Source organism: Gadus macrocephalus, chromosome 9 (assembly GCF_031168955.1).
Source record: "Gadus macrocephalus chromosome 9, ASM3116895v1".
Classification (NCBI taxonomy): Eukaryota; Metazoa; Chordata; class Actinopteri; order Gadiformes; family Gadidae; genus Gadus; species Gadus macrocephalus.
In genome coordinates this window covers 16,696,703-16,712,019 of record NC_082390.1, presented here as the reverse complement: position 1 = coordinate 16,712,019, position 15,317 = coordinate 16,696,703, and positions in this window count along the sequence as shown.

Sequence of the window (15,317 nt, the reverse complement as noted above, 5' to 3'; positions counted from 1 at the left end):
TCATCAATCAATACGAAAATGACTGGCTGTGTTGCTAACAACTGCGTGAATCGATCGGAAAACAAGGTGTCCCTTTACAGGTATGTGAAAGATAATTTCTAAACTAATAATTTATGATAAAAAAGTAAACTTTATCGTCAAATAACAGTTTTATTCCACCACACTGTAAGCATGCTGTAATCCATTTGGATCTTACGCTGGTACGTGCAAGTCGCAAATCTCCCAGCTTTCTGGCTGCATTTCCTTTTGGGCGTAGTATATTTCCCGTTTCTCATTGGCTAGTCATTGTTATTGTTAGCTACATTAGCCTCTGTAGCAAACTAGCTCGAAAACAACACAACTTTACATTGTATTGCACGCACAGCAAGACCGACATGCATTAGTTGGTGACCGGCATAAAGTAGAAATGTAATCAAGTGTGTAAAAGCGTTTAAAACCTTCATTAAAATGACCAACGTCATACAAATACAAAGAAAATAAATCTCTATACGGGCGCAGCCATTTTTGTTGACGAGTAGGTTCTGCCTCATGGTGTGTTCCTGAAACCTCGGACGCCAGCCTTCCGAGTTGCATGTTGTTTATTGTTATGAATAATCATAATAATAATAATACATTTGATATATAACGCACTTTATATGAATTCAATGATCTCAACGTGCTATTGATGTTATTGTTAGCCACATTAGCCTCTTTTTTTCTTTATATTTGTACCACGTTGGTCCTTTTAATTGTAAATGCTCTTACACAATTGATTACATTGTTACTTTACTCCGGTCACCAATTTATACATTGCATGGTCTTGCTGTGCTTGCAATACAATGCAAAGTTGTGTAGTTTGTTTTCGGGCTGGTTTGCTAAAGAGGCTAATGTAGCTAAAAATAAACAAGGACTAGCAAATTTCATGACACAATCACAAAGATGAACAGAAACGCTATAAATGCTTTGAGACTGGAAACTACGTCAAAAATGCATCTCGGAAGAAGGCTGGTCTCCCGAGGAGTCAGGGAGATTTGCGACTTACAACTTGCACGCACCGGCGTGCCATCAAAATGGATTACAGCATTTTAGCTTGGAGCCAAGTCATTTGTTGGGCTTAACGATCAGCTTAGCGATGCATTTTTTTAACTTTCGATTGAAGTGATGTACACATTTGTTATATACACACTATTCTATATTGTTGTATGAGCATACATATTCACTTAAATGGTTTATTTATAATATTAAGGAGGTGATCCAAGCCGGTTTAATGAGTCATTTATGGAAAACTACTCATTGAATCGGTTGATCATTAAATTCCGGGGAAAATTGAACCCATGGTCTTTTTCACTCACTCACAGTGCAGGGCAATACATTTGACATTTCCGATTCTTCAGTTCCATTCATTTTACATTTCTGCATTTTTAGCAATGCTTTGCGCTTTTCATTCAGCGGTCACTTTATTTGTTTCCAAACATTTACTTTTTCTTTTTACTTGGCACTACAGCACTCATCGCATTTTCTGCAGGAAATGCATTTTTATGATTTGTATTTTTAAAACATGCAACATGCAAAAGATACAGGCAGCAGAATTGTCCCTATACTTAACTTTATTTATGTAGCACCTTTCGTGACATACAATGCAGCTCAAAGTAAAAGAAGTAGATGATTATTGGGCGTGTTAACTTGAGATTGCACTAATAATATATTTACTATTCGATAGTGTTCCATCCTATTGTTTATTAAAATGACTTTGAAATACCCTTGAAGGTAATAAACATAATTACTCCACAGTTTCCCGCTCCAAAAGAAGAAAAGGCTCGGCCAGTGGTTGAAAAACATAAACCGCAAGAAGTGGTTACCAAATACGTCTAGCAGAATCTGTGCCCGCCATTTCACAGAGGACTGCTTCACCATCAATCGCAATCTCCAGCCAGATGCGATCCCCACCCTTTTTGGCAACCCTGGATCACCATCTAAGGAAAGGGCAGCGCTAATTAATGTGAATAGAGAACACAATTACTGCAAAGTCTTTTTAGATGTCGAAGGTGTTGTTGATGAAGCTGATGAGGCTCAGGTTAATGTTTCGAAAGCCACAGAGGTTTCAGTTATTGTGGATGAAGCTGTTAAGGTACAGGTTAATGATTCTGAAGCCACAGCATCGCACCATGCTGACCATTATTATGCAATGAGGAAATCTCCTATATCTTTCAAAAGACAGGCAGAAAATAAAATGGGATCTATTAGAAAAAAACTTAGATTGGTGCAGCAGAAGAGCAGGAAGAAGAAGAGTAGGAAATTTAAGATAAAAGTTTCCTGCCTAACTCAGGTCATCACTTCTCTCAAAGAGAAACTGCTCATTTCTAGTGGCTGTGCAGAGATGCTGGAGAACTCCTTCAGTGGAGTCCATAAGACCTTGCTCTCCAGAAGGGTGCAAAGTAAAAGATTGATAGCGTCGGAGGAGTTGCGTTCATTTGCAATGACTCTGCACTTATATTCTGCCAAAGCGTATAGTTTTGTGCGTAAAGCTTTTGACCTTGTACTGCCCCATCCCGCCACCATCCGGACGTGGTACAGCCACATTTCTGCGGATCCTGGTTTTACAAAGCCTGCCTTTTCTGCTCTTGCATGTCATGCGCAGAACAGAATGGTTGAAGGAAAGGAGACCCTGTGTACTCTCATGTTGGATGAAGTGGCCATTCGAAAGCACGTGGAACATGCAGCTGGAAGATTCCATGGATATGTGGACCTTGGCTGTGGCACTGTTGATGACAGTCTACCACCAGCCAAATGTGCCTTGGTCCTCATGGTTGTAGCCATCAACGACTCCTGGAAAATCCCTGTTGCCTACTTCCTCATTGATGGAATGACTGGTGAAGAGCGTGCCAACATCATCAGTGAATGCCTTCATCGACTCCATGCCACCGGAGTTCGTACAGTCTCCTTGACGTGCGATGGACCATCATGCCACTTTTCCATGCTGAGAGCCCTGGGAGCAACATTGGACGTCAATAACATGAGATCCTCTTTTGCACATCCTGCTGATCCATCACAAATGGTCCATGTGCTTCTGGATGTTAACCATATGTTGAAGCTGCTCAGAAACACATTGGCTGACGAAGGTTTACTCCAAACTCCAAATGGTGAAATCCGTTGGAAATACATTGAGGAGTTGAATAAACTTCAAGAGATGTTCAAAATGGCTCATGTACGGTGGGAGAAACAGAAGATGAAGGTGAAGCTTGCAGCACAGGTGTTCAGCAGCAGTGTAGCAGATGCTCTTGAGTACTGTAACACACAGTTGCATCTCCCACAGTTCAGCGGGTGCGAGGAGACAGTGAAGTTCCTGAGAACCATTTATGCCGCCTTCGATGTCCTTAACAGCAGGAACCCTTTGGGGAAGGGGTCCAAAGCCCCAATGAGGATATCCAACAAAGACCGGGTACAGGAATTCCTGCTAAAGGCCCAAAGGTCACTCTTGGAACTGAAAGACAGCAAAGGCAGGCTGGTGTATTTAGGCCCGAGAAAAACTTGTGTCGTTGGCTTTATTGCCAGTTGCGCAAGTGCATGGAATATTTTCCTTGAAGTGGTCATCCAGCCAAACGCACCATGCAGTTATCTCCTCACCTACAGGCTGAGCCAAGATCACCTTGAGCTTTTCTTCTCCTGTCTGAGAGCATGTGGTGGATTCAACAACAATCCCACATCAAGACAGTTTACAGCTGCCTACAAGCGTCTTCTTTTGTCCCAAGTAAAGACAAGAACAGGCAACTGCATCCTACGTGATAATACCACCATCGTGGATGTCACACTTTCTGCGGCGAACACCTTGCGCAGGTTCGATCTGAAGCCTGTGGAGCAATGTGACCTTGAATACCAGCACTGCCCAAATGTTGATTCTATGTCTGACTACAAGGATGCTGCAATCAACTACATTGCTGACTTTGTGGTCCAAAAGCTAAAGGAAAAGCATACCTGCATGCCTTGCGCGGACGCTCTTACTTCAGCCACCGTACATCCCTTCATTCTGTTAAAGAATCGTGGAGGTTTGTCCAAACCATCTGCCGGGATAGTTGCTGTGTGCAGGGAGTCGGAGCGCTGCTTTCAGGGAATTTTGAGAACAACTTCTGGCAAACTCCCCCAGTGCAATGTTATAACTTCAGCCATTATCCCTCAAGTACTGGAATACAGTGCTGGTAAGACATTGTTCCCTCAGCTGCACAACCACATGTTCGAAACCACTGTTGACGACAATCACGTACATCTTCTGGTGAAAATGGCATCCTCTTTATATTGTAAAATAAGGATGAACCATCTGGCAAGACGGGCAACAGAGAGTCTGAATAAGGACTCTGTTGGACATAAATTCAAAAAGCTCATCCGTTTTCATCACCAGTAAACCACATTACTGGGAAGGATAGAAAGATGGATGGATTGATAGATACTTTATTCTTCCCAGGGAAACTGTAGTAGCAAACATACGTAATCCCCCCCCCCCCACACCGCTTTTCTTTCTAAAATGAGAATTGGAAAGGAAATAATTGTCATCAGTGGATCATGTCGAGCATATCTCAAAGCACCCTCCAGCCAAAAAGATATGTATTTGTACAGTTTAGTGTTCAGTGTAATACTTGAAATACTATTTTTTGTAGATATAAATTTATGCCCGTCACTAACTTGCAAGCTGAGTTTAGCTTTGTCTATTATTTTTTCTTCCCTATTTTCTATTTTGATGGGAGTCTATGGTTTAGTATTATACTTATTTTCTTGTTTTAATGTTAGGTGTATTTTTTTTTTTAAAATAAAGAAAAACCAAAAGTCTATGGTCTCGTATTTATATACATGTTTCATGTATTTATGTTTTTTTTTTTTTTTTTTTTTTTTTTTAACATGTTGTGACCTTCTGTCATTACTCTAAGAAAGGTTAACCGTGCAAGGCTGAGGACTGGGTCCCAGAGCTCGTCCTCGCCACCAGGTGACTGCATCCAGCTACTGGGTTGAGAAGAGGGCGCCTGGGGAATAGATTGGGTTTTTTCAGGTGTGTGTGTGTGTGTGTGTGTGTGTGTGTGTGTGTGTGTGTGTGTGTGTGTGGAAAAAATGGCAGACCCAGGGGATGGGGGGTTGGGCGCGCGTGCGTGCGTGTGTGTGTGTGTGTGTGCGTGCGCACTGGTACATAGTCTTTACCACCATCACAGGAAGTGTAACTCCACGATACATGGATTACTATCGGAGACGTGCCTGGAACTCGCCAATTTTGGGACCATTCCAAATCCTGTGGATCACATCATCAGCAAAATAGCTAGGAGTGCTACCTGGATTCACGCAAGCCACTGCAAACGGGCATCACCACTCACTCCAATGGTCAGATTTGACCCAAGCCCCTTGGCCGTCACCCCAACACTGAAACCAGGGTGAAGTGCTAGTATCGCACCTTTACACACACATTCATGTCAGAACCAGGCCCAAAATAATGTCTCTGGCCTGGGGAGAGATGAGGCCAGAATCGACATCGTTCAGAATGGACACCGGCCCTGGACCATGTATCTCATTGGGTACCATGGTGTGTGATCGTTTTTTCAGGTGATGTTAATTGATTTTGTACTACCTTCCGTACAAGTTAATGGTGGTATAAATATTTGGACTGGGAGCCCATGGTTGTACATAATAGATTGCGAACATATGTTGTGATCAAGTGATCATTTTTATTCCTTAAGGGTTGCATGACTTTGTGATTACAAATAATCAAAGGGGGAAGTGTGATGGAAAAATACATGTTAGCCTACCTTTTAATCATATAGGCTTTGTTTTCCTTACCGTGTATTGCTTTGCCAACCTGCTTTTCCTAAGCGTCGTCTACGTATTGACCTTTGTGTGTTCAGTGAACCCCTTTCGGGAGATGTTTTCAGAGGCGGTTTTCCTGACTTCCCACTTGGGGACTTCCTATCTATTCTGGGTACTTCTCCTTGCGTACCTAATAGAGAGACGCAGGGCGAACTCCTATCTGAGGCCTTTGATTATTGTATTGTATGCTTATTTAATTGTTTGTTGTCTGAATGTTGTGGTGCAGCATTGTTTGTATGTTATTGTATCATTATTACTCAAATATATGACCATAATGACCAACCTTATTTTAAATGCGACGGACAAAAGAGATGGCCGTTGATCCCAGGGGTGTGGGTGATCATAAGCCTGTCCATTAAAGGACAGTTAGTCAAGCAAGTCACTCGATTAAAATACCTGGGTATTACTTTGGATTGTAAGTTACAGTGGAGCTGTGAAGTTTGCGGACGACACCGCAGTGATAGGATGCATCACGGGCGGGGACGAAGCGGCCCACAGAGGACGAAGCGGCAAGACCAAGGAGATGATAGTGGACTTGAGGAAGAAAAGGAGTCCTCATCGGCCACTGTTCATCGGAGAGCTTGAAGTAGAGCGGGTGAGCAGCTTCAAATACCTCGGTGTCCACATCAGCGACAACCTCACTTGGACACTCAACACGACACAGCTGGTTAAGAAATCCCAACAGCGGCTGTACTTCCTGAGGAGGCTGAAGAAGTTTGGCATGTCGCCTGAGATCCTCAGAAACCTCTACAGCTGCATTGTTGAGACCATCTTGACCGGCTGTATCACCGACTGGTACGGCAGCACCTCCGCTTTGGACCGCAGGCGACTGCAGAGAGTGGTAAAGACTGCAGAGAAGATCATCAGAACCCCACTGCCCTCTCTGCAGAGCATCTACCACCGCAGAGTCCACAGGAGAGCTGCCTCCATACTCAAGGACGCCACCCACCCCCAGCATGGACTGTTTACACTTCTACCCTGAGAACGTCTCATTTGTGCATATGACAATACACACTATGAATCTTTGAATCTTGTTCAAAGATCGGTTAGCGGCTACATTTTTTGCATATACTAAGGGTCCATGGTTTGGATAAGTACATTATGTTGTTTTACAGAGCTACCATTGAGTCCATAATACGCTATTGCATCACAACATGGTTCTGTAACCTGACCGTAAAAGCCAAAGCATAACTTCAGAACCTTATTAAGAGGGCAAGGAAAATAATGGGGACTCAGTCTCCATCCTCCTTAAAGGAGATTTTTGAGGACACAGCTTGGTTTTAAGATAGCCACAGACCCAGCCCATGTCCTTAACATGGAGTATGAGCTGTTGCCTCTGGGCAAAAGATACTGGCTCCCATTTTGTAGGCTAAATAGATTAAAGTTCTCCCTAGTACCGCTATCAATTAAGCTACTTAATAAAGGGAGCTTTCCCTGATCGAACAGTGCAATAACTGGTTGGGCAATAGAGCAATAACTAGTGGGCAGTGCAATCATCCTTATGGATTATTTTTTTTACACTACTTATTAGAGGAACTGTGTGTGGGGGCGGGGGGGTTGGTGTATGTGTGTGTGTGTGTGTGTGTGTGCGCATAGAGCTATGTCTTTTATAAAGGGTTTCAGAGTGGGGGTGATGCCATGTGTTTCATGTGTATATGTAAATTCTTTGTGAGTGTCAGATGCTCTCTGTGTGCCCAAAGCAAATTTCTCTCGTGAGAGAGACAATTAAATACTGACTTACTTAATTGTGTACAAGTATTGTGTGCTTTTTGCATTTCGAGATCTCATCTTAACAGTGCTGTACAATGGGCACCACACTGCATGGTAGTTCTGTTTAATGTGATCAAAAAGGAGAGATTCTGTTGCAATAACTGAATGCTACCATGCGGAGGTGTTTCGCCGACAGGCCACAGCCCTGACTCTGACCCCGATGCCTGCACTGCTCCGTGGGGTGCCAGCCAGCAACACCTTTCTGTCCTGAAACCCAGCATGATGTGCTGCTCTGTGGTTTTTGGTAGACCAATGTTTTTATCAAGAGCATACAATAAACAGCAATTCATTACAATGTGGTGTGTTTGCTTTGGTCTTCTGATCCTCATTCAAGGTACCTTTAGGCAAATGTGGGTACAATTAGACTAAGCTGTTTTATTTATATGTTCTACGTAAAAACATTAATCTGCATAAAGTTTGAGATTTAGAATGTCAGATGGCAGTTTAGGCTATGTATAATACTTTACTTTTGTTATGTATATTTAAATTAATATTTTGTATGAACATAAATTATTATATAATAGATATTTAGATTAATTTATACTATCTGGTACCCGTCTTGCTAGTGAAATGAATCGTGGATATATTGGGATTATAGCCGTTTTGACAAAGCAAAGCATTTACAATCGTTTGGGCTGCTGTAGTCATTTGTCCATTCCATTTTGGATTTTGACACAGGCCATCCAGCAGAGGAAGATGGGGACCGGGGCCACGACCCAACCTAACCCATGGACCTATTACCCACCAACCCCTATGGTATAATTTATCAACCGGCCGCCAGCAGCAGTGCCTTCTTCCGCAAGAGAAGGAGAAGGAGGGGTGGGCAGCTGAAAGGAGTCGTAGTGAAACAAATGTTGTTTTGGCCCGGTCTCCGAGAGGGCTCAGTGCACGGCTCCGTTAACTTCTGGCGTCCAAGGTTTTTCCTTTTACTTACGTTTATGGTTTTTAGGCCCTGTGGTGACTTTTTTATCACAAAAAGTCGCAGAGCGATTTTTTGACTGGTTCAGTTGTTGGACGCACTCCTCTGCTTGCGATCATTGCCTATACTTCTACATCCGGAACATCATGAAACGTGCACTGCGCGTCATGCAGTAAGGGCGTACCTAAGCTCCCACGATGCGGAAGTCTTTATATCCTTGATGTTGCGCTGTACAAGGGAGCAGTTTTCATAGGAGTGAATGGGATCCATGTTTAAATACGCGGAACTTTTCTTTATAGGTCCATGGTACCTTTGCAATTTGGATGAGCCGACGCTGCGCACATGGACAGTGACCACGGTAAGGTATCGGAGTGGGGAATCTGTTCTCTATAAATTGATGATCATGCTGACATTCTCCCATTTTCACCTAACTCAGTTGAGAAGATAGTCATCATCAATCAATACGAAAATGACTGGCTGTGTTGCTAACAACTGCTCGAATCGATCGGAAAGCAAGGTGTCCCTTTACAGGTATGTGAAAGATTATTTCTAAACTAATAATTTATGATAAAAAGTAAACTTTATCGTCAAATAACAGTTTTATTCCACCACACTGTAAGCATGCTGTAATCCATTTGGATCTTACGTGCAAGTCGCAAATCTCCCAGCTTTCTGGCGGCATTTCCTTTTGGTCGTAGTATATTTCCCGTTTCTCATTGGCTAGTCATTGTTATTGTTAGCTACATTAGCCTCTGTAGCAAACCAGCTCGAAAACAACACAACTTTACATTGTATTGCACGCACAGCAAGACTGACGTGTAAAAGCATTTAAAACCTTCATTAAAACGACCGACGTGATACAAATACAAAGAAAATAAATCTCTACGGACGCAGCCATTTTTGTTGACGAGTAGTACGCTCTGCCTCATGGTGTGTTCCTGAAACCTTGGACGCCAGCCTTCCGAGTTGCATGTTTATTGTTATTAATAATAATAATAATAATAAATTTTATTTATAACGCACTTTATATAAATTCAATGATCTCAAAGTGCTATTATTGTAAGCCACATTAGCCTCCTTTTCTCTTTATATTTGTACCACGTTGGTCCTTTTAATTGTAAATGCTCTTACACAATTGATTACATTGCTACTTTACTCCGGTCACCAATTTATACATTGCATGGTCTTGCTGTGCTTGCAAATGCAATACAATGCAAAGTTGTGTAGTTTGTTTTCGGGCTGGTTTGCTAAAGAGGCTAATGTAGCTAAAAATAAACAAGGGCTGCATCCGAATACCTAGTACATACTATTTCTGTCTAGTGTCTACTACTTGACCATACTACACTTGACTGTGTAGTACGGTCTACAGACATGCGTAGAACGCCTCCGAACGCCGCCGAAACTCCACCAGATGTTTGGAGATGACGTATCTCCCCCCAGATGGCGGCAAAATTTACCTGTTTTCCGTCTTGTTATCATTGCTATTAAATAAAAAAATGTCTCTTTCTACGCGAATGGCTCTTGAAATGGATATCTCAGCTAGAAGGCGTCGTCGTCGGTCATCTCGTAGAGCGACTTACCGGCAGGTTATGTTGTTTATTATTGAACACCTTTTTTATTGAACACACACACACACACACACACACACACACACACACACACACACACACACACACACACACACACACACACACACACACACACACACACACACACACACACACACACACACACACACAAATAAAAAGCCGCTGTTGGTGGTGTCGGGTCAGCCATCTCTTCTTCGTTTGTTACCAGACTCCGGTTGCATTGTGGGATAGCGTAGTGTGGTTCACTTTGGCGGTAGTATGCATTCGGAAACGACTTCCGTACTACAGAATGCATACTAGAGTATTCGGACGCGCTAGATTTTTCGCATACTACAAAATGCATACTATATAGTATGCAAGTACGAGTATTCGGATGCAGCCAAGGACTAGCCAATTTCATGACACAATCACAAAGATGAACAGGAACGCTATAAATGCTTTGAGACTGGAAACTACGTCAAAAATGCATCTCGGAAGAAGGCTGGACTCCGAGGAGTCAGGGAGATTTGCGACTTACAACTTGCACGCACCGGCGTACCATCCAAATGGATTACAGCACTTTAGCTTGGAGCCAAGTCATTTGTTGGGCTTAACGATCAGGTTAGCAATGCATTTTTTAACTTTCGATTGAAGTGATTTGCATTTGTTATATACACACTATTCTATATTGTTGTATGAGCATGCATATTCACTTAAATGGTTTATTTATAATATTAAGGAGGTGATACAAGCCGGTTTAACGAGTCATTTATGGAAACTACTCGCATTGTTCTGAATCGGTTGATCATTAAAGTATAATTCCGGCGAAAATTGAACCCATGGTCTTTTTCACTCACTCACTCACAGTGCAGGGCAATACATTTGACATTTCCGATTCTTCAGTTCCATTCATTTTACATTTCTGCATTTTTAGCAATGCTTTGTGCTTTTCATTCCGCGGTCACTTTATTTGTTTCCAAACATTTACTTTTTCTTTTTACCTTGCACTACAGCACTCATCGCATTTTATGCAGGAAATGCATTTTCTACTTATAATTAAAGTTAAAAATAAAAGGAGGCAATATTGTTTTGATATATTTCAAATGCTGCACAAAATCTCACATTTTATTTGTGTGATCATTGAAGATCAAAAAGATAACCTTCATGTTCACACTGACAGTCAGAATCCTACAGATTAAATTGAATATTATACTAATGACCGTTGCAAACTATTGGGATTACCAGAATGCCATCACTTTTTTTACTTTATTATATTGTTTTGTTATTACTCAGATATTATGGAATTTGTTTATTTCTGTTCCACTGACTATTTGATTAATACATAAAATGATTTGTATTTTTAAAACATGCAACATACAAAAGGTACAGGCAGCAGAATTGTCCTTATACTTAATTTTATTTATGTAGCACCTTTCGTGACATACAATGCAGCTCAAAGTAAAAGAAGTAGATGATTATTGGGCGTGTTAACTTGAGATTGCACTAATAATATATTTACTATTCGATAGTGTTCCTTCCTATTGTTTATTAAAATGACTTTGAAATACCCTTGAAAGTAATAAACATAATTTCTCCACAGGCTCCCGTTCCAAAAGAAGAAAAGGCTCGGCCAGTGGTTGAAAAACATTAACCGCAAGAAGTGGTTACCAAATACGTCTAGCAGAATCTGTGCCCGCCATTTCACAGAGGACTGCTTCACCATCAATCGCGGTCTCAAGCCAGATGCGATCCCCACCCTTTTTGGCAACCCTGGATCACCATCTAAGGAAAGGGCAGCGCTAATTAATGTGAATAGAGAACACAATTACTGCAAAGTCTTTTTAGATGTCGAAGGTGTTGTTGATGAAGCTGATGAGGCTCAGGTTAATGTTTCGAAAGCCACAGAGGTTTCAGTTATTGTGGATGAAGCTGTTAAGGTACAGGTTAATGATTCTGAAGCCACAGCATCGCACCATGCTGACCATTATTATGCAATGAGGAAATCTCCTATATCTTTCAAAAGACAGGCAGAAAATAAAATGGGATCTATTAGAAAAAAACTTAGATTGGTGCAGCAGAAGAGCAGGAAGAAGAAGAGTAAGAAATTTAAGATAAAAGTCTTCTGCCTAACTCAGGTCATCACTTCTCTCAAAGAGAAACTGCTCATTTCTAGTGGCTGTGCAGAGATGCTGGAGAACTCCTTCAGTGGAGTCCATAAGACCTTGCTCTCCAGAAGGGTGCAAAGTAAAAGATTGATAGCGTCGGAGGAGTTGCGTTCATTTGCAATGACTCTGCACTTCTATTCTGCCAAAGCGTATAGTTTTGTGCGTAAAGCTTTTGACCTTGTACTGCCCCATCCCGCCACCATCCGGACGTGGTACAGCCACATTTCTGCGGATCCTGGTTTTACAAAGCCTGCCTTTTCTGCTCTTGCATGTCATGCGCAGAACAGAATGGTTGAAGGAAAGGAGACCCTGTGTACTCTCATGTTGGATGAAGTGGCCATTCGAAAGCACGTGGAACATGCAGCTGGAAGATTCCATGGATATGTGGACCTTGGCTGTGGCACTGTTGATGACAGTCTACCACCAGCCAAATGTGCCTTGGTCCTCATGGTTGTAGCCATCAACGACTCCTGGAAAATCCCTGTTGCCTACTTCCTCATTGACGGAATGACTGGTGAAGAGCGTGCCAACATCATCAGTGAATGCCTTCATCGACTCCATGCCACCGGTGTTCGTACAGTCTCCTTGACGTGCGATGGACCATCATGCCACTTTTCCATGCTGAGAGCCCTGGGAGCAACATTGGACGTCAATAACATGAGATCCTCTTTTGCACATCCTGCTGATCCATCACAAATGGTCCATGTGCTTCTGGATGTTAACCATATGTTGAAGCTGCTCAGAAACACATTGGCTGACGAAGGTTTACTCCAAACTCCAAATGGTGAAATCCGTTGGAAATACATTGAGGAGTTGAATAAACTTCAAGAGATGTTCAAAATGGCTCATGTACGGTGGGAGAAACAGAAGATGAAGGTGAAGCTTGCAGCACAGGTGTTCAGCAGCAGTGTAGCAGATGCTCTTGAGTACTGTAACACACAGTTGCATCTCCCACAGTTCAGCGGGTGCGAGGAGACAGTGAAGTTCCTGAGAACCATTTATGCCGCCTTCGATGTCCTTAACAGCAGGAACCCTTTGGGGAAGGGGTCCAAAGCCCCAATGAGGATATCCAACAAAGACCGGGTACAGGAAATCCTGCTAAAGGCCCAAAGGTCACTCTTGGAACTGAAAGACAGCAAAGGCAGGCTGGTGCATTTAGGCCCGAGAAAAACTTGTGTAGTTGGCTTTATTGCCAGTTGCGCAAGTGCATGGAATATTTTCCTTGAAGTGGTCATCCAGCCAAACGCACCATGCAGTTATCTCCTCACCTACAGGCTGAGCCAAGATCACCTTGAGCTTTTCTTCTCCTGTCTGAGAGCATGTGGTGGATTCAACAACAATCCCACATCAAGACAGTTTACAGCTGCCTACAAGCGTCTTCTTTTGTCCCAAGTAAAGACAAGAACAGGCAACTGCATCCTACGTGATAATGCCACCATCGTGGATGTCACACTTTCCGCGGCGAACACCTTGCGCAGGTTCGATCTGAAGCCTGTGGAGCAATGTGACCTTGAATACCAGCACTGCCCAAATGTTGATTCTATGTCTGACTACAAGGATGCTGCAATCAACTACATTGCTGACTTTGTGGTCCAAAAGCTAAAGGAAAAGCATACCTGCATGCCTTGCGCGGACGGTCTTACTTCAGCCACCGTACATCCCTTCATTCTGTTAAAGAATCGTGGAGGTTTGGCAAAATCATCTGCCGGGATAGTTGCTGTGTGCAGGGAGTCGGAGCGCTGCTTTCAGGGAATTTTGAGAACAACTTCCGGCAAACTCCCCCAGTGCAATGTTATAACTTCAGCCATTGTCACTCAAGTACTGGAATACAGTGCTGGTAAGACATTGTTCCCCCAGCTGCACAACCACATGTTCGAAACCACTGTTGACGACAATCACGTACATCTTCTGGTGAAAATGGCATCCTCTTTATATTGTAAGATAAGGATGAACCATCTGGCAAGACGGGCAACAGAGAGTCTGAATAAGGACTCTGTTGGACATAAATTCAAAAAGCTCATCCGTTTTCATCACCAGTAAACCACATTACTGGGAAGGATAGAAAGATGGATGGATGGATTGATAGATACTTTATTCTTCCCAGGAAAACTGTAGTAGCAAACATACGTAATACCCCCCCCCCCCCCCCCCCCACACCGCTTTTCTTTCTAAAATGAGAATTGGAAAGGAAATAATTCATCAGTGGATCATGTCGAGCATATCTCAAACCACCCTCCAGCCAATAAGATATGTATTTGTACAGTTTAGTGTTCAGTGTAATACTTGAAATATTATTTTTTGTAAACATAAATTTATGCCCGTCACTAACTTGCAAGCTGAGTTTAGCTTTGTCTGTTATTATTTTTTCTTCCCTATTTTCTATTTTGATGGTTTAGTATTATATTTATTTTCTTGTTTTAATGTTACGTGTATTTTGTTTTTAAAATAAAGAAAAACAAAAAGTCTATGGTCTCGTATTTATATACATGACGTATTTATATGTTTTTTACATGTTGTGACCTTCTGTCATTACTCTAAGAAAGGTTAACCGTGCAAGGCTGAGGACTGGGTCCCAGAGCTCGTCCTCGCCACCAGGTGACTGCATCCAGCTACTGGGTTGAGAAGAGGGCGCCTGTGGGGAATAGATTGGGTTTTTTCAGTAATTTTTTTTTTTTATTTCCTCCAGGATGGTATTATTATGCACAGAAAATAAATTAAATAATCTATTTAAAAGAAAATCTGAATCGAGAATTGCAGTGCATTGATGAATCGATATTTTTTTACCAAGCGTGTGTGTGTGTGTGTCTGTGCACTGGTAAATAGTCTTTACCACCATCACAGGAAGTGTAACGATACATGGATTACTATCGGAGACGTGCCTGGAACTCACCAATTTTGGGACCATTCCAAATCCTGTGGATCACATCATCAGCAAAATAGCTAGGAGTGCTACCTGGATTCACGCAAGCCACTGCAAACGGGCATCACCACTCACTCCAATGGTCAGATTTAACCCAAGTTAACCCAAGCCCCTTGGCCGTCACCCCAACACTGAAACCACGGTGAAGTGCTAGTATC